This window comes from Peromyscus leucopus, chromosome 14 (assembly GCF_004664715.2).
Source record: "Peromyscus leucopus breed LL Stock chromosome 14, UCI_PerLeu_2.1, whole genome shotgun sequence".
In the NCBI taxonomy this organism is placed as follows: Eukaryota; Metazoa; Chordata; class Mammalia; order Rodentia; family Cricetidae; genus Peromyscus; species Peromyscus leucopus.
Window position 1 is genome coordinate 60,365,742 of NC_051075.1, and position 20,897 is coordinate 60,386,638.

The following is a 20,897-nucleotide window of genomic DNA, read 5'->3' on the forward strand; positions in this document are numbered from 1 at the left end:
GCGCTCAGGTAATACTACCAGTAGAGGGCAGGAAAGTTCCACATACAAAACTTGGCTGAGAAAAAGCTTCTAAACCTGACTACCAACCTGTAGTTAATAAAAACCTGAGCAGAGGAGCAAAATAACCAGGTTTAGAAAAGATTTATTTCAGCTGCATAAGCAGGAAAGTCGTAGACTTCCCAAGAAAACTCCATCTGTGGAATTCCGAGCAGGGCAAGGTGTGTTAGTGATCAAAGGCTAGAGCTGAAGCCTTAAACCGCTGTTGCTCCAAAAGACATAGTCCTACAGTTCCTGGCATGCACCCTTTCGGTGAGCTCTAAAAGACTAGCGTAAGGGAGTTTAAAATTTTAGTATCAGGAAGAAGACTGACTTTTTGACTTCTGGAATGGGGAATTGGATAGTTTAAACATAGATCTGATGCACGAAGCTACATCTTATCTCCAAACAAAATTGGAAAATGTAAGTGAATTATATCAACTTTATTGGCGAACTATTTGATGCTAGGTAAATCTCCACTCAAACTTGGTCTCAATCACTTTAAAAGTACAAATTGAATTAGACCATTATGAAGACAGTTCTCCTCCCCGGCCCCCAACGCCCTTCAACAGTGTGGCTTCAATCTTTGAGTAAATGCTCTAGAAAGAACATTTAAAGTACTTGAAGGTGGTTGCAAGTACAGAAATATCACACGAAGGGGAGGATTCTTGCTTTCTTCATACACTGCTACTGCTTTCCTTTCTGGTCGAGTGTTCTTAGCAAAACTTTTCCTGAAAGCCAAGTTTCAAATTATCTGTCTCACAGCACTCCGGGAAATTCTGCTTCAAATATCTATTTCATTAGAGGAAAACTGGAAATTTTTTTTTGTTTTAGCTAGCATTTGAAATTGTTGTAAAGGACCCTAAGTACTGGATTTAAAAAAAAAAAAAAAAGTCTGTTTTTTACTTTGTATTTATAACTGTCTCAAAAAGGAAAAGAATTATATATGGCCTGCACAGGCACCCTTTATTTTTGTTGATCCTCCCTTCGGTCCTCTCGTCTCCCGATCTTCCAGTCACCATCCTGCACCTTTAACCCTGATGTTTCCCCTCTCCTCTTTCATATCACATTCTTTCTACTAGCATCTGTTCCCTTATAGCCTCTTTCTGATGTTCTGGCTTCTTCAGATACTCAAACTTAAACACATGAATCTAAGGATTTGAAGTAGGACTCCAGAAATAAGAGATAACATGCAGTGGGGTTGGGTTACCTCACTAAATATGCCCTTTCACACTTCCACCCACTGACCTGCAGTTTCCATTGTGTGCATATAACACGATTTTTATTAGTTATTTACTTGTTGCTGGACATTTTTCCGATTTCATTTACCAGTTAATGTGAATAAATCACCTATTGAGCACGGGTGAGTAGGTTTTTCTATAGTAGGATGTAGAGCTTGCCTATACACCCATGAGTGATATATCTTGGTCATATGTCCATTAATGCCTAGATTTCTCAGTAACACCACATTGATGTCCATAGGGGCTTTGACACTCTATAACCCCAACAGCAGTTAACAAAGCTTTCATTTTTCCCATACCCCAGCATCTGCTGTCATTTGATTTGATTTGATAATTTAATTTAATTTTACATATCAGCCACGGGTTCCCTTGTCGTCATTGCCCCCCCCTCCACCTCCACCTCCCCCCAGTCCACCCCTGTTCCCATCTCCTCCAGGGCAAAGACTCCCCTGGGGATTGAGTTCAACCTGATAGACTCAGTCCAGGCAGGTCCAGTCCCCTCCTCCCAGGCTGAGCAAAGTATCCCTGCATAAGCCCCAGGTTCCAAATAGCCAGCTCATACAAACCCTCCTCTTTCTCACCAATTGGACTTCTGGAGCTCCACCTGGGGCCTGGCCGTGGATCTCTGCATCCGGGCCCCTCAGTCATTGGATGAGATTTGTAGCACGACAATTAGAGTGTTTGGCCATCCTATCACCAGAGTAGGTCAGTTCATGCTTTCTCTCACCCATTACCAGTGGAGGTATCTTTGTGGATTTTTGTGGACCTCTCTAGAACTTCGCTTCTTCCTATTCTCATATGGTCTTCATTTATCATGGTCTCTTATTCCTTGTTCTCCCTCTCTGTTCTTGATCCAGCTGGGATCTCCCGCTCCCCTAAGCTCTCATTCCTTTGAACCTTGCCCTTCATACCCCCACTCATGTCACTGGCCATCAGTGTTTTATTTATATAGAGTGATATCCACAGCAGTACATACCATGTTTGTCTTTCTGAGTCTGGGTTACCTCACTCAGGATGATTTTTTTTCTAGATCCATCCATTTGCCTGCAAAGCTCATGATGTCATTGTTTTTCTCTGCTGAGTAGTATTCCATTGTGTATTTATCACATTTTATTTATCCATTCTTCAGTTGAAGGGCATCTAGGTTGTTTCCAGGTTCAGCCTATTTCAAACAATGCTGATATGAACATAGCTGAGCAAGTGCCCTTGTGGTATGATTGAGCATTCCTTGGGTATATGCCCAGGAGTGGTATAGCTGGGTCTTGGGGAGATTGATTCCCAATTTTCTGAGAAAGCACCATATTGATTTCCAAAGTGGTTGTACAAGCTTGCATTCCCACCAGCAGTGGAGGAGAGTTCCCCTAGCTCTACATCCTCTCCAGCATAAGCTGTCTTCAGTGTTTTTGATCTTAGCCATTCTGACAGGTGTAAGATGGTATGTCAGAGTCGAATAGCCATTTATATTTCTCTGATGGAAAACTATGCTGAACACTTTTTAAAGTGTTCATTTACAATTCATATTTGTTATTTTGAGAATTCTACATTTGATTCTAAATCTAATTTTTGGAAGATTGGCTTATTTCTTTATTGATATTTGGCTTTCTGGGTTCTTTATGTATGTGTTATATGTGTATCTAACGAAATATATATATATCAGCTATAAATCTGGCAAATATTTTCTCTCATTCTGTTGGATGCCTCTTCACTAAGTTGTCAATTTTCCTTGATGTACCAAAACATTTTAACTTTGTGAGATCTTATTTGTCAGTTGCTGGCATCATATCCTGAGGGATCAGAGTCCTAGTTAGAAAGTCCTCATCAGGGTCTCATGGGATAGTGCATTACCTTTATTTTCCTCTAGCAGTTACTAGGCTACAGGTTTTATGTGGAAGTTATTGATCCATTTGTAATTGACTTTTGTGCATGGGTGAGAAAGACTATTCTCAATTCATTCTTCTACCTGCAGACATCCAAACATTCCAGTCCCTTTGGTTGAAGAGGCCTCTTTTCTCCAAATGTAATTTTGGCAACTTGGTCAGAAATTGAGTGGCTGTCGTTTAGTAGGTTTATAACTGGGCACTCTATTCTCTTCCATTGAACGATTGTGACTGGTTTTGTGCTCATGTCCTGCCACTCTGTTTCATTGCAATAATTGTGTAGTATAACTTGAATCAGGTACAAGTTAAGAGAAAAAAATAAAGAGTTAGATGACAAATATCCTGAAATTCTGCCTGGCTGTAAAAACACTGCTCCTAAAAAGTATTGTCTATTAAACAATAACTGGAAACTAGTGAATTGGGTCAATGGGTAAGTGTACTTGCAATCAAGTGTGGCAGCTTCGGTTCAGTCAAGAGAGCCCACAAGGTAGAAGGATAGAACTGACTCCTACAGATTGTGCTCCAACCTCCACATGTGTATTGTGGCATACACATACCCCACCAAAAGTAAACAAAATGTAGTCCAAAGAATGTAAAATAAAAATCCCAAGGCCAGGTGTAGGGTGTCTCCCTCTCAAATGTTGGTAAGGGAGGCTCTAGAAGTCCCCAAATAACACAGGATTTTGCAATTCTTCCTGATTGCCTGTCAGAGCTAGATGATAAGACCCAGTTGCTATAGTTAATATACTGAACCTTAGTTACACTGTATGGGAAAATGTAACTGTACCCAAGTTGCAAGGTTCTTCACTGGCTAGTGTTCTGATTTCTGGAAGATACTATGTAGACTGCTGAGGAAAAAAAGACATTAATGTTACCCTTCTTTTGAATCTGTAAACTACAATGCTAATCTACCAGGACAGGTGTGTCCACTGATGAAATAGTAGCATGGATGTTATAAAGGTAACCATGTGCTCTCATATTAAATTTGAGGACCACTCCACAGAAAGCAATATGTGCATGGTACTGTAAACCCAACCAAAAACCTATGGCTGAAGAATTCATAGACCCTAAAGAGGAACTTACTGCTGTTTTTAGTTACATTGGTAAGATGCCAAAATGCCTTTTAAATTATCAAAGACTATTGGGTCCAACCCCTAAATAGCCTTTTCTCAGGGTTCTTAAAAGAATCTAACAACCAGCTGATGATCTAATCTTAGCTATATCAAATAAACCTAAGCACATCGAGCTCTCTAGTCCATTCACTTAATTCTTCAATTCTATCTATAGAGCTTTTCTGTTCTCATACTTAGCTCCTCTCTGTCCCTTCTTCTACTGTTCTCTCATTGTTCTATCTTAATTCATTCCATATTTGTTCTTTCTTCTTTCCATCTTCGTTCTCTTTTCTCTCTCATTTGCAGTTTATATATGCAAACAGTCAGCAGTTTTCTGGCTGCACCACTTTCTGGTAGAGCGGGTGGAAGTATACTAGCTTGCTAGGCAACCTGCATCATAATGTGTAGTATTTGGTTTGTAAAAGCCCTTTGCTCTGAGTTAATTGCTAAGAGGGAATGTTTAGAAATAGGAATAGCACCTGGGCTGAGATAAAAGTGGGAGGATTAAGGCTTAATTTGCATAGGAAACAAAGCCTGGCATCTATCATTCCCTGACCTTGGGGGTAATCTCCTTGGGTCAGTGAGGAAATAACTACTTTAACTCAGTAACCAGCAGATGGTCAAAACACCATCCCAGGAATGTGAGCTGTAAATCTCTGAAATTAGGGTCTTGTGTAAATAAATCTGGGTGAAGGAAAGGAGTTAAGGATTTGTTAGTGGTTATCTCTCTTATCTGTAGAAGAGATGAGCTAATGCTTATCTGCTGTCTGTTCTTGGATGCAGACTAGTATCTTAGATGAAATACTTTGGTCTGGAGAATGGCCCTGTCTGGATGTTTGCTAATGAAGAATAAACATCGCTGGGAATGTTACCCAAATACCCCAAATATGTAGGGGGAGTTGTTCCCAATAAATGATCAGTTACACTGTTAGAAGTTCTTGGGAGAGTAATCAAATGGGAAGGCTACAATAGCACACAATAAATTCACTGCAGGATATAGCTAATGCATTCAAAAGCTGATATCATCAAGACTCCTTGAGTTTTGGCTTCCCTCTGGAGAAGTCCTTGCCTCTCCAAGTAATAGCATTTTTATAGTCAGCTGAATTCCCACTTCATATTTCTATGGCTCACAGCACTAAATATTTATGCTTGTACACATGGGCAAATACTAGTTTCAGCCTGAGTTATAGAAACGTTTCTTTGCAGTAAAAAGCAGTTAAAGGTACTGAGAATAAAGGTACTGCTAAAGGTACTGAGAATAAAGAATAGTTGGATGCTTAGCTATAAATAGGTCATTTATTTATTCATTCCCATTCTGAGGATCAAGGAATATTAGATAAGAAGAAGCAGAATGAATATGAGTTACCCCTTCTTTCTTTAACAGCCCTATTAGAACTTTATTTTTCCAGTTAACTGATAAAAGAGGTACTACCAAAGATATCCCTACTTCCCATCAACCTGTAACACCTGTAATGGACTCTTTATTTCACCAGCTTTTTGTTGATAATTTCTTAAAACATCAATTGTCAGGACTGAAGAGATGGCTCAATAGGAGTGCTGGGTTCTGTTCTGGGCACTCACATGGTGTTCACAGTCACCTGCAACCTCGGACCCAGGGACCAGATAAACTTTTCTGACCTATGTGGACACTGGTCATGCATTAGTACATAGACATACATTCAGGCAAGATATTCATACATATAAAAAAATAAATCTAAAAGAGCCCCATAGTCTCACTGAGTCAAAAAATTTAAAATTATAATATGATATGAACTACTGAATATATTGGGTAAAGAAATCTGACATTTGGTCCTTTGATTTTACCACTCAATGTGGTAAACTGTAATTCAGAGTGTTGATTCAAATAACAATAATGAACTTATAAAAATATGAATCACTTTCTAACTACCTAGGTGCTAAATGCTCAGTAAGGTCCCATGTGAAGAATAGAGAGAGAGTCTGGAAAGCCTATTAATTTATGAAGACTTGAGAATTGATGTGTGACACAAAATTTGGAAGCATTGGAGCCAAACTCTTTACAGATGAGGAAACTAAACCAAATAAGCTGATTTTATTGTAGATTCTGTATTACATAGATCCAATGAGCAGGTTTTGACTATTATAGTTGTCTAAATTCTAAATTACCTGTGTTATTATTAGGTATTCTGTTTTATTAATATCCTGATCTTAGTTATGCTTATGTCTGTCTTTCCTAAGGCGTGATTAGTCCCCTTTGGGGACATGGGACACTATTATTTGTCTGTGTATCCATCTCAGTGATCCTCTTACAATGTGCCCCATGACACCCTGTGGTGTTAAATCTTACTGCATGGGGGCAGATACTGAATGCTCAGGCAGATCATAAAGTGGCTGTTATGACAAATGCTGCAAACCTGAATGGAACATCTGGGAGCAACATGACAGGGGCACTAGGGGTGACAGCTGTTCATACAGCAAAAGCTAAAATTCCAAGCACTTTGGGGGAAGTAAACAGAAAATAGACTGACAGCATTTGCAAATAAAATGTCCTGTGGGCACATTCCAAACATCGAAGCTACCATGCTTCGAAAGAAAAAAAATAGTCCATTATGAGAAACCTCCACCAGTCACCCTTTTAAGCTTCATTGATTTTATGCACAAAATAATGACACATTTGAGGATGATAAATGGATGGAGCCAATAAACAAGGAAAGGAGGAACCACAAACCACTACAGAGATGTAATTACTGTTGGATTTTTAAAAACAAAACAAGGGTTCCATTCAGGATATGAGTCTTCTATTATGAATGTATGGGCATCATTGTACTTTCCAAGTAAAATCTCAACCAGGTTCAAGGACAATACTAGTGAAGGAATAAACATTTATAAGGCAGTTTGACACCACATCCATTTAGCAAAACAGCAGCGGTAAGTTCTATAAGAGGGCCTATTTATTATTTAAAATATTTTTATTTATTCTTTCACAATTAATGCATACATGGAGTTTATTTTTATCATACCCATCTCCCACTACCCCTCTTTAGCCCCACCTTCTGAACCTCTTGTTATTCTCTACTATTCTACCTCTTACTATTATATCCTTTCTTAAGTGGGACTCACCTAATTTAATTGGTATTGCTTGCCTGAGTATTGATGAGGAGTTATTTAGTTGGCATGAACAACTTACTAGTTGCTACACTACTGAAGAAAATGGGATATCCCTCCCACAACAATCATTAACTTAACTTCTAGGGGGTGTTTAACTAGGAGTGGTGTCTCATGAGTCCCTTCAACATTCATCATAGAATGTGGATGGGCTCCATATTGTGCAATTATTGTATAGATAATCATAGCTGCTGTGATTCATGACTGTAATGTTCATGTCATTTCCAGAATACAGCCTGTGATAGCACTTCTCCACATGCTGGCTCATACATTCTTTCAGTGTTCTGCAATGTTCCCTAAGTCTTGAAGGGGGCAACATAGATGTCCCACTTAATACTGAGCATGCAAAAGTCACATACTCTTAGCACTTTGACAAGTTATTAATCTCTGCCTTAGCTGATGCCTACTGTAAAGAGAAACTTCTCTAACCAAAACTGAAAGCATTATTAATGCATGGACATAAATATAAATATTTTAAAAGTTTCATATCATACCACTTAGCAAAATAGCACTTGTAATTTTCTTATGAAGACTTACACCTTCTCTGGCCATTGGCTATTGAGAGTAGCAAGCATAAAAACCTCTTGTGATCAGGCCTCAAATTTAATCAGAAAGCAATTGGTTATTTCCCAAACAGCCATACCATTACTCAACCAGTGGGTACATCATTGTCATATACCCATACACATGGCATGACAAAGACCATTTCTTAACAAAGAAAACTATAACTCTTTGTTTTGACATTGCCTGGCAAGTCAATATTGTACCACAGGGTTTACCCCTGAGTAAGACCAGTGATGGCTTTTCTCCCCTAGAGGCCTGCATTGCACCTTCCACTTGTATAGAAGGTAGCCAGCTAGTTGAACACTTCCAGTTCAGGTCTAGCTTGATTTCTCTATGCTGAGTATGTGCTGCCATCAACAGTAGCAACTTGTGTATTTCTGGTTGATGTCAGATAGTCTTAGTTTCCTGGTTTTAAGTCTGGATCAGGCTGGAGAGATGGTGCAGTGGTTAAGAGTATTTGCAGCTCTAGAAGAGGACAAGAATTTAATCTTCAGCACCCAAGCTGAGTGGTTCATGACCAACTGTAACCCTATCTTCTGAGTGGCCCTTCTTGCCTATGCTGGCACTCATACATAAGGCATGAAAAATGCCATTATTTCAAAATGAAAAGCATGACAGTTTGTTTTGAGTATAATCCAAGTCCAAAGCACGTCTTTTCCCAGAATGCTCCCATCTTAGTCTGTTCATTTTGTAGCAAAGCACTAAATTAGAAATTATTAGTCACTGTTTTAGAGGCTGGGAAATGTGAAATCCTTTAAAGCAAGATTCATAATCTACTATGGGCTTGTTTCTCTGCCCACAGTGTTTTCTATCTATTATTCTACATCCTAAAGCAGCGATTTTCATCCTGTGGGTTATGATCCCGTTGGGAGTCAAAGGACTATTTCACAAGGGTTGCATATTGGATATCTGCATATTAGATATTTTCATTACTATTCATCAGTAGTAAAATTATAGTTATGAAGTAGGAATAAAGTAATTTTATGGTTGGGGTCACTACAACACAAGGAAATGTCTTAAAGGGTTGCAGCATTAGGAAGGTTGAGAACCACTGTCCTAAAGGCATAAAGGAGTGGTCTTAACCTTTCTTTAAAATGAATTGTATTCTGGATATGGGACCAAGTACTTATTTCATTGATGGAGTGCTTACCTGCCATGTACAAGGTCTTGGGTTCTACCTCACAGTAATTGAAAGAACAAGATGAACTAAAATTGCATGTTAAAGCTCACAAGGTGGTAAACAGTTGTAGAGATGGAGTCCAGTGGGAGGTCTTCAGGGATGTAGTATGTCATAAAAATGGATAATGGGCCCTAACCAATTTTGCTTTACTTCTATGCCAGGAGGTAAAAGGTATTTGCTCTATCAAACCCTTATGGCCTCACCCTAGAACCCAAAACTAAATAAAGTGGTCAATGGGCTCAAGAGCAGAACCTGCAATACTGGGAGCCAAAATAAATATTTGCATTAGTTATTTTGTGCTGTTGTGATAATACACCACAATCAGGGCAACTTAAAGAAGGAAGAGTTTAGTTGAGGCCCCAGAGAAAGAAGCGTCTATCATGATGGGAAACATGGCAGAAAATGCCAGGCATGGCTGTCAGAGAAGAAATTGGGAGCCTACATCTTTACCACATGCAGGAAGCAAAACAAAATACAAAAAACAAAAGCAAAAGCAAGTAAACTAGAAGTAGCCATGGCTTTTATATTTCAAGACCTTCCCCTGTTATATACCATCTCCAGGCAAATTGTACCACCTAAAGCTTACCAAATAAGGTCACCAACATTGAAACACATACTCCAGTGCTCAAGACTGTGGAGGACATTTCTTGTTCACATCACTATAATCTTCTTTAAATTGATTACCTCTGTAATTTGCTACAGTGAGTAAAAGCTGATGTAAGCAGATACTAATTCTGTTTATGCAACTTAATTTCTTCCTTAAAACTTAGCCTGTTGCATCACCATCTTAGAGTGTAGTATCTCAATAAATGAATTTAGTGAGCAGTAAACATTGAGAGCACAGAAAATGTAAGACAAAAATCTAACATTTGAACAGATTATACTCTCTTCTAAATTCCGTACAAGAACGTATTGTAGAGAAATGAAAAACAGTATAAGCTTTGTAGTTAAGTTATATTTACTTATTCTTTAACCCTAAAGCAATATATGAACTTCTCTGTGACATATTCCCCATGCTTTACAATTATAATAATGTAATAATATATAACTCATGAAGTTGCCCTGAAGATTGAATTTTATAGACTTATACCATGCCTGGCACATAGTTATTACTGTTATTAAAAAATAATCAAAGATTTTCACATATACTTATTTTAAGAAATGTTTTTCCTCAGATAACTGGGTTAATTACCTTCTTCAGAAAGGTCTATGGAACCCACTATCATAGCTGTCATTACATGTAATGATCAGCTAGCTCATTTCCGTCAACTTCTAAAATTACATTATCTATTTCTGCAGAAACACATGAACCATTCTTGTGTAGAGAATTTCCTACTTCCTGTATCCTAAGAGCTTTCTTTAAGAATGTATATATTAAACAGGAGAAGGCTAGACGAACCAGAAGAGAGAAACACATGATTTTGTAATACATGGATGGGCAGGTCTTTGTGAAGGCATGTGGGGTTTTTTGTTTGTTTGTTTTCCGGAGTTTTTTGAAATTACACAAGTGTTCAAGAAATGCTCTATTATTGAAATATACCAAAGCATTTCCCAAAAATAGCAGTATGTCTGAGTGTCATTAACAATGACACAACCAGGTTGTACTTTGAGTAAGAAAGGAAAGTATACGACTTTGATGTCACTTCCTGTCCCTGTCCCCAGAACCTCTCAGACTCCGCAAGAGGCCAATTGTAGGTGGAATAAAGATAAGAAAGACAGGTGATTTCAGTTGATAAATCAGGAAAAACCATAGCAGGAGAGATTATATGTTTGGTGGGAGAAAAAATAACAGAGTTTCATTAAGGAAAATATTTTAAGTTCTTCTCTATTTTTCAAAAAATAACAATGGGAGTTTCCAGGTGTCTGTGCTCTATGGGCAAGTGGGACAACATTTCCCCAGGTACTTATGGTGACAGAAGAGTCCATTGCTACTGCTCTTCTAAACTACACAGATGGACCCTCTCTCTCCATCTCTCTGTCTTTCTTTGACTCTCTTTCCTGCCATAAATCTTTGGTAATAAAATATTTAAAATACTACTAAGTAACTGAAAAATGCAAGAGGTTAATTAAACAAAAGGGAAAAAAAGTCCATGTTCCATGTCTCTTTGTCCTTAAGATATATATATCCTTAAGTAATAAATTATATGTGTGTGTGTGTATATATATATATATATATATATATATATATATATATGTCCTTAAGTAATAAATTGAATATATACACACAGAGAGAGATCAAGAGAGAAGATTTTAGAGTTAGAGTTCTGTTTTATCAAAGAACCCTATATAGAAATTTCTTTATACCCAACATTCTGTGGATTTTCGACTTCTAATAATACTTAATACTTCTCATCCAGAGTAATTTGGAAGTGCAGTTGTTGATAAGTGAGTAGTATGCAGAATAAGTAAGGAGAAAAGGCAGGCATAGAAAACTGTTAGAGGCCACAGTGGTATATATCTTTAATCCAGGCAATTGAGAAACAGAGGCAGGTGGATCTCTGAGTTCTAGTCCAGCCTGATCTGCAGAAAGAGTTTTAGGACAGCCAATGATACACAGATACACAGAAAAAAAAATTAGAAAAGAAAAAGAAAACTGTTAGCAATGAATGAACAATGGCAGATCCATTTAGTTTAAAACACATTATAATGCAAATGAGACATGGAAGTAGGAGACAATTGGCATTCATCTTGTGGATCCACTTCTAAATAAAATTTGCACAACAATTGAAAAAAGTACATCTGTATAATCATGTCTTTCACTCTGTGGCTATGTTTATCAATATGTCTACTCACCTAAATATATTAAATGTGGAGTATGGCAGTCACAAATCATATACATAAATATATATCTTGAAAGTCCTTTCTTTTAACTTGAGACACTGAATTATAAAATAAACAACTTCTGTTGGCCCTTCTTAAAGAGGAAATGGAAATATCATGAAGTATGAAGGATGTCCTTCATCTCATTGCAATCTAAGGAATGCTTAACCATAATATTTCAGAGATACAAATTCACATGTGGGCCAATACAACTGAAGTTTAATACTCTTAACTTTAAGTTGGGCTGTGAAGAGAATTGAGTGACCAAAGAATTATTGAATAATATATAAAATATGAAAACTTTTTTCGTTTTGTTTTTTTTTCTTTTTTCATTTTTCTTTAAGAAATTTTCTACTCACTCTACCTATCACCCATAGATCCCACCTCCTCACTCCTCCCACCCCTCAACCCTCCCTCCCAAGCCACCCCACATCCCCATATCCCCCAAATCAAAACTATTTTAGAAAATACTTAGCATTATTTAGTTTAAGGCACAGTACTCATGTCTATGACCTCACAAGTTTATTTTGGAGATATCCCTATAAGATGGCACAGAATACATGAGTAGGATGATCTTTAAAAATTTCCTATAGTAGGCCATCTGAAATTATGTAGTTACAAATGATTATACAATTTCAGGTTCTCCTGGTGTGTGTGTGTGTGTGTGTGTGTGTGTGTGTGTGTGTGTGTGTGTGTTACAACTTTTTGCTGAGCTTATGGGGAAGGGGCATGTGTGTGGGTACAGGCACTTATTTTAGATTATAACTAAACTGTACTTTCTCTTGAACAGAAGTAGTGTTGTATCACTTGATAAAAGTTGAAGAGAAGAAGGAAGAAACCAAGTTCCCAGGCAGAACACAAGAAGAAAATGTGGGTGGCAAGGCCTGTTTCCTAGGATCCCCAAAAGTTTCTCCAGAAGAAGGTGTTTCAACCAAAATTGGCAGAACTTTGCTACTTTCACTCACAGCATGAGTCACAGCTTCAGTGTCAGGGAAAGTTTCCCTTCCAGCATGGAGCAGAGGACACAATTCACATGTCTATAGTCAGATGTTTCTGTCCCACCAGCTGTTCCCAAATAAACACACCGAGGCTTAATATTAATCACAAATGCTTATTCAGTAGCTCAGGCTTGTTACTATCTAGCTCTTACATTTTAAGTTAATCCATACTCCTTATTTACCCACTGCCATATGGCAGTACCTTTATTAGCATGACACATTCATTTCCTGCTCCATCTGCATCTGGTGACTCTCTCTGACTCTGCCCTTCCTCATCCCATCATTCACCTACTCTGACTCTCCTGCCTAACCTTATTCTGTCCAGCTATTGGCCAGTCAGCATCTTCATTAAACCAATCATGGCAACAAATCTTTACAGTGTACATATAATTATTCCACAGCGCATGTCTGCCTTAAGTAGCCAGCATGAGCTATAAGTGGCAATCATTAAACAATCTCTCTGACAACACTTTCCTTTAATTTTTCATGGAATATCTTTTTTTCCTTATTTTCTTTCTCTTTTTCTACTATATTATATTTCCTCCTAATTAGTGTATTTTTTCTGTTTGAAAATGATTGAAAATCAAAAGAGAAGGTTCAATGGATTGATCTCTCAAAAACCTAAAAGATATTATATCAACCACAGAAACTGAAACAGCCTTTGCTAGTGGCATGACTCAAAAGATTTCACCTTTAATTTATTGAAAATTTATTCTATTCCTACTGTATATGAGAAGCCACTCACTGAACATGCTTAACACCATACTAATGTTTTACTACACCAAAGGAAATAAAATTCTAAATCTTCAGGAAATAGAAAATGAAAATGTTCCCCTACTCTGTTATGGCCATCCCAGGAGTTATCTTTACTCTTTATGTCTGAGTATCTTATATTTTTCCTAATCTTTTGAAAAATATCATTAATTCATTCCTGTTTTAGATGTTATAGGCACATTTGTTTGAGAGGAAAACCTGTGAAATAACATGAAGTACATCAGCTACACTGATATGAAGTATGCTCATGTGTTGGAAATTCGTATAGTCAATTATGTCTTGTTTGCCAACATTTTAAAAAATAAGTTAAATATTTCATGATACATACTGAATAACCATTGTAAAAAAATATATAAATTATTTATAAGCAAGTTTCAGGCATATCTTTTGAATGTTATTTTTCATTAATCCATACATTTGCTTGTCAACTCTTTAACAATCAACTGATTGCTCCCACCTTTAGGACATGTGCACTAGTATTGACTAGACAGAAAAAACAACCTGATTCTTGATTCTTTTGAGGATCATCAAAATGATTAAAACATTCTTAACTGCTCTCGATTCTAGATTTCAGTTGAAACTCTGATTTGCAATATACTTCAGTGCAGATTTCCTGAGACTCTATGATTCATCCTAAGTATTTACAAGACCTATTTAACATATTTGGTAATTTGTTGTTTATGCTTACTACTAGTTTTTCTGTATTTACACATTAATACAAATATCTTAAGTCCAAAATGATAGGATGACAGAGATAAGTTTAGAAATTGTATTGTTTCAGAATCCCAAGGCAAAAAGCCAACTAAGCCCTTTAAACATGGATAAGCGAGAACATCAAGAAGATAGGAACAAGTCAGCTATGGTGGGGGATGGGTTCCCCAGTGAGGCTCCACCTCCCCCCTGATTTCTGGATCCTAAGACTGCAAATCTATTTGTAAATAAACAGATTCTGGAATAAGGGGACATGTAGTAGCATGTCATTTTATAATTACTGGTTAGCCTACAAGCTTCTGATAGCTTAATCCTGACTCAGGGAAACACAGATGGCCTTGATTGAACTCTGTAGGACACTGAAATAAAAAAACAAAAAAAACAAAACAAAACAAACAAACAAACAAACAAAAAAAACAAAAAAAAACTAAGCAATAGGGGAAAGAGTTTGGAGCTAGGGACAGGGCTAGAAGTGGGGAGGAAATGGGAGTGGGTGAAGGAAACAGAATGCAAGGTATAGATGTATAACTTGTGATAGAAAACATTTACTAATAAAGAAAACAAAATTTCTACTCCTTCCATAGATAGAAGCAGAAACTATCACCAATGCAAAGAACAGCTCAACAGCCCCATCTTACATCCCCAGGAGTTAACTTCTATACTGGTCAGGAACTTAGACATTTGCCAGTAGCTGTGAGAAAACATCTTCCTTTTTCTCTAAGCTACCTGAAGAGAAGAGATGCTTTTCTAGTTTGAATGAGACTAAAGAGCTCTCAAGAAGGGAAGAGCTTTGAACTTACTCTTGTTTTATGTTTCAATCGGACTTTTCCTACTGTATATTACTGTAGGAATAATGATAGCTACCTAACTACCACCCATTTCCATTTCTTTCCATTTTATTCCTTTCATGACAAGCCTGCTGGACAAAGATAGGAAATGATTGCTGAAAAAAAGGAGCTAACACTTTAGAGACATAAGAGAGTATTACAATAATGTTTTCTCCCTGCAATTTGTACTGTTGAATGAAGCCCTGCTGTGAACTTTTCAATACTAAGAGCTAATGAATTCCTTTTACTGCTTAAGCCAGTTTGAGTTAGATGTTCGATTACTTGTGAATTTAGTATCTAAATATGTAGACATAAAACTTATGAGAACTGGCATCAGTGCAAATGAAATGGTTTACATTAGATTTAGATTCTGGAATTTGGGGTTTCAGTATAAAGCTTTGTTAGCCTTCCATCACCCTGACTATTTGGTTAGATATTTTGAAGTAAAAATGAATGCACAAGTAAGTAAATATTAAAATGGGTTATTGAGATTAGAGTTTTTGTTTGCTTGTTTTGCAATGACTTTCATTGGAAATATTCATGGGTATCTTTCTTTAGTGTGTCTAAAGAATTTAGCTAAAGTTGGTGTATAATTTTGCCAACCAGGGTCAGGTCAATGCAGCAATTCCATAGAGCTACTTTGCTCCTTTTCCTATTTAGGAGAGAATGTATCTTGGTGACACAGCAAGTTGTTCTTGAGTTCAATAGCTAAAGTCTTACACGTGTGATGACCCTTCAAGAATACCACAATCTTTATCTCTGCGTGATCAACAACATGCCAAATTCAGCATGGTTTCAGAAGGCAGGAAATCTCTTTTGGTGATCAGTATTTCACACAGTCTCTTCCTTCTTGCAAAGTCGTCCTTTGTTCCAATTTACTAGAACTCTGCAGGTAGTAGCAGCAAGCCACCAATTCAAGGACAGGGGTTTCCTTCCTTTCAGACAGATGGTCTTAAACTGGAGCTGCTTTCTTTCAAAATTTCTTGTAGTCAGGAGGTGGGAAGAAGCCTTACAGGGCAAAGATGTATTTTTCTTGCTGGTTGGATTTGCTTTCATCTAAAACCCAGCTACAGTAAAGCCATCTATTATTGTCTGCTGGTTTTGAGTATTGTCTGAGGGAATAGGGAAACACAACCCAAGATCCAACACCAGTTTCTGTCAGGCAGAACCGATGCTTATTCCAAAGCCCTGAGACTAACAAATATTGAGTCTCACAAATACTGGCTGAGTTGTATTTCTTTTGGGTTCTGGTTGAAACTGGACCTTTCCAGTCATAAAGTAATTCTTTCTCCAAATCAGATACTTATAGCAATGGAATTTTGAAGCTTACATTTGTAAGTTTTAATGTGTTGATTCACAGTTTTATTTATTTATTTGTTAAGTTTTGCTCCCTGTGCCTGCCTGTGAATGTTCACATGTGAATGTGGGTGTTTGCTCTCCATGATGTGCGCAGAGGTCAGAGAACAACCTTGTACATCAGCCCTTTGCTACCTCATTTGAGATTTGGTTGCTTGCTCTTCACTGATGCATAAGCCAGGGAAGGGTGCCTGTTTCCACCTGACATCTCATCATAGGAGCATTGGGTTTGCAGAGTAGCCCTGCTGAAGATCCTGGAGATTTTTGTCTTAGGCCCTCACACTTGTACAGCAAATGTTTTGCCAACTGAGCCTTCTTCTCAACCCAGATTCACATTTTGGATACATTTTTATTTGAAACAAAGAAAGCATACAATCCTTTAATTTATACTATAGAAAAAAGATCTATTTGAATAAGCAGAGAAAGAAATGGAAAATCATAATTCATTGAATACTGGAGGGTGCATATGTCATTGTGTTGCTTGACCCTTTCTTGATGGGAGGAAACTAGGGATTGCACAAGGACTGTCCCCTGTTATACAGGAACCGATACAATTTATCTATTCCCAAACAGTTCATTCATTTACTAGGGCTTCTGTAACACAATGGTGTGGCTTGAAACAACAAAAATTCATCGACACACTCTTCTGGTGACCAGAGTCTGCCATCAAGGTGAAAAGAAGTCGTGCTCCATCCTGAGTGTCTCCAGAGGCAATTGCAGGCTTCCCATGGTTCGAACCATCTTGCCAAATTCTTATTCTAGTATTTGTATCCCTCTTCACTTATTCCTCTTCTCTGTTTCTTTTTTGAACCTGGGTACTAATTTCTCTGTCTTGTCTTCTATGCAGACAGATATGATTTATTATCTGTATGCAGTATTGTTTCACTGTAGCATGAATACATTTACAAATGGCTTATTTCCAAATAATGGTACACACCGAAGCTCCAAGAATATATTGGTTTTGGGCCCAGGATCGAATCTGGATAGTGATAGAAGTGCTGACATATGGTAAGTAGCGAGTCCCAAATTATGCGCCTCAGATTTCAAGTATTTTTCCCAGTTCTGTCTCTGTCAGTTGCTGAGAAAATGAGTAACTCATTTCCACAACACATCATAAGCCTCACTAAAAATAAGCACGGGGGATGGGGATGTGGTGCACTTTGCAGAATCACTGCCTAGCATCCACAAAGTCCTGAGTTCAATCCCCAACACTTCATAAACCAGACATAATGATAGGTGTTTGTAATTGAAGCACTTGGGAGGTATAGGCAGGAGAGTTAGGAATTCAAGCATATCCTTGGCTACACCAAGAATTTAAGGGCAGCCTTAGTGATATGGGACTCTGTTTCAAAAAGACATTAGAATTGATGTATGAGGGTTCTTTATGGATCTCAAATACAGACAAAAGAGTATTATACCACTTCTTAGCCTCTTACTTTGTTACACTCTCTTTCTATACTATACCACTTGAGTGCCCCCTCTTCATGTTTCTACAACTGAGGCATGTGGGTATCAAAGCTTCTTACACAGTTTCAGTTTCTATAATGTAGCATGCAAACTCTCTTTTGCAAGAGAAATACTTGTTTCATTCTAGTTGACTGACATTGCCTTGTATTTTGGATCAATCTCATTGCCTCTCATTTTGCAAATAGGAAACACATTCTAGATTACTTGAATTCAGAGAACGCACTCCGCTCACCCTGCTTCTCATTGTGTCATGTCGATCAGTTGTCTTCCTTTGCCAGCTTTAAACCCCTGGGGTTAGTATTCTGACTGCTCAAGTAAAGAGAATATCTAATCTAAACAGTCAACTCTCATCACACTTTGTTCTTTTATTTTGACAAGTGTGGTTCAGTTTTTTTATTTATGAAAATGCCTCCCAGTCACCAGTAAATGTGCTGCGGTATATTGTGTGAAAATTACAGCATCTAGGTAAAGTGAGCCAATGCAATTTCCTGAAAATCATCTGGTGTCCATGTTGGTAAGGAAGAGAAATGTGGTTTGTATAGATATGCAAAATTACATTGCATATTTAAATTAGTCATGCAAATATCCTTCTACAGTATTCCTGAGAGAAATTAAATAATTACAAAGTGTGATAAGTGCTAAGAAGGAAATAAACAAAGGGCTAGAATGGGAATTATGGAAGGATGGAATAAGTTATTCAGAATAGGTTGTCAGATAGGTTTTGATGAGAAGGGGACAGTAAAGAAAATGCATAAAAAGGTGCAGGATTTAGTCATGTCCCAAGTGAGTGTGTATGCACGCACATGCGAGTGCGTGCGTGCGTGCTGCGTGCATGTGTGTGTGTGTGTGTGTGTGTTTGTGTGTGTGTGTTTATGTGAAGAACTTTTTCAATGAGAATACCACGTTCAATGACCTTGTATTGTGACCTTGGAAAAGACTTGGTATAGTGATGAAATGACTGGGTTGAGTGATAAAATTATACACTTTAAGGTTCATTATTAGTATTTTATTCTTTCTTTGGAAATTATATACATACATCAAATGAAGTTTTGCAGTTTTTAAAGCCAAGACTGTATTATTCAATAAGTAGGGAATTCTTCTAAATGTTATAGGGAGCCACTGAAAGAATATCAGATAGTATGGTTTGATTTGAAAATGTCACACTGTGTTTTTTTCTTTTGAAAGGATAGTGGACTAAACTATATCAAAGAAGCTAAGTGGCTTGCTATTTGAACAGATAATAGAAAAATTATTTCAAACAACAAATGCTTAGAATTTACATGCAGTTCCTTCTAAAAAATTCATGTTCTGGTATGTTTGTACATGGGATAGTGTCTGAAAGGTTGTATAAGAAAAACTTAAACTGGTAAACCTCAAACTAGTAACTGAACTTCCTTCACTATCACAGAAACTTAGAGACTACTCCCAAAAGAGGTTTGGTTAACCTGAGAGATTCTCAAGCCAGAGATGTAAAATCAGGATCACAAGAAAAATTTTAAAATGACAATCTATGTACAAAATAATCAGAACTCTAAGGTTTTCTACGTCCCTCTAGGAACATAGAAATCAAATTTATACTACTAAAGAAGATTAGAAAATTATTCTGAAGAAACCTAAAAGTCTTGAAAAAATATTTTCAGATACTGTATAAGAAGATATATCAGGGACTGACAGATTATTGTTGCAGATCAAACTATTTAGAACCTTGTGCTCAACCATTCCAGAAGAGATCTAGGAAAAATAAGTTATGAAGAAATGTACAGGGAAAATAAGAATTGCAGGATTGACATAATTTTCAAAGGGTGAACCTCATCATTGTTTTCTTTGCCTCTGATGAGGGGAAATGGGACATATAAAGAGTTGAAGGATTTAATTTTAAACCTAGACAATTAGTAGCTAAGTGAGAAGACTGGAAGCTTAAAATGTGAGGATCCGCCAGTGGAGGGTGGGAGTGATCACAAGTGACAGTGTGTGGAAAATTACGTGAAGAAAATTGAGGGTTGAAAAAAATTGTAGCTAATGTGAGTTGAAAAGAATATTTATAGCAATTCTGTAAACAGAATGTGTTCCATCACAATCACACAGGAATCATAGCCATATGAGGATTCCATTTAGAAATATCAAATCTTTAACCATTGGGACGTGCCAATTTTATTGTCTTAGGATTATTGCTGTAATGAAACACCATGAACAAAGCAATCTAGGGAGGAAAAAGTTTTATTTATTTTGTTTTCTTGTTTGTTTGTTTTTTTGGTTTTGGTTTTGTTTATATTTCTACATCACTATTTATCATCAACAGAAGTGAGGACATGCATCCAAGCAGGGCAGAAACCTGGAGCCAGTATATGTTGCAGATGCCATATACTGTTCACTGATTTGCTTGCTCCCTCATGGCTTGCTCAGTCAGCTTTCTAATAGAATCCAGGACTATAAGCCCAGGGCTGGCACCATCTACAGAGGGCTGTGCCCCCTCTATCAATCACTAGTTAAGAAAATGCCCATAGGCTTCCCTACAGCCTAACCATTTCATTTGAGGTTCTCTCTTCTCAGATGACTTTAGCTTGCATCAAATAGGCTTAAAACTATCCAATATAGTCATCAACAAATTTCAAACTCAGAGCCATTCAACTTGGTTTGTAAAAGATCTTTGTTGCTGGAGGTCTTCTCTCCAGGTTCCACCAAGCCCCGCAGTCCCACAATCCACATATAAAATAATCACTCAGACACTAATATTATTTATAAACTGTATGGCCATGGCAGGCTTCTTGCTAACTGTCCTTTTATCTTAAA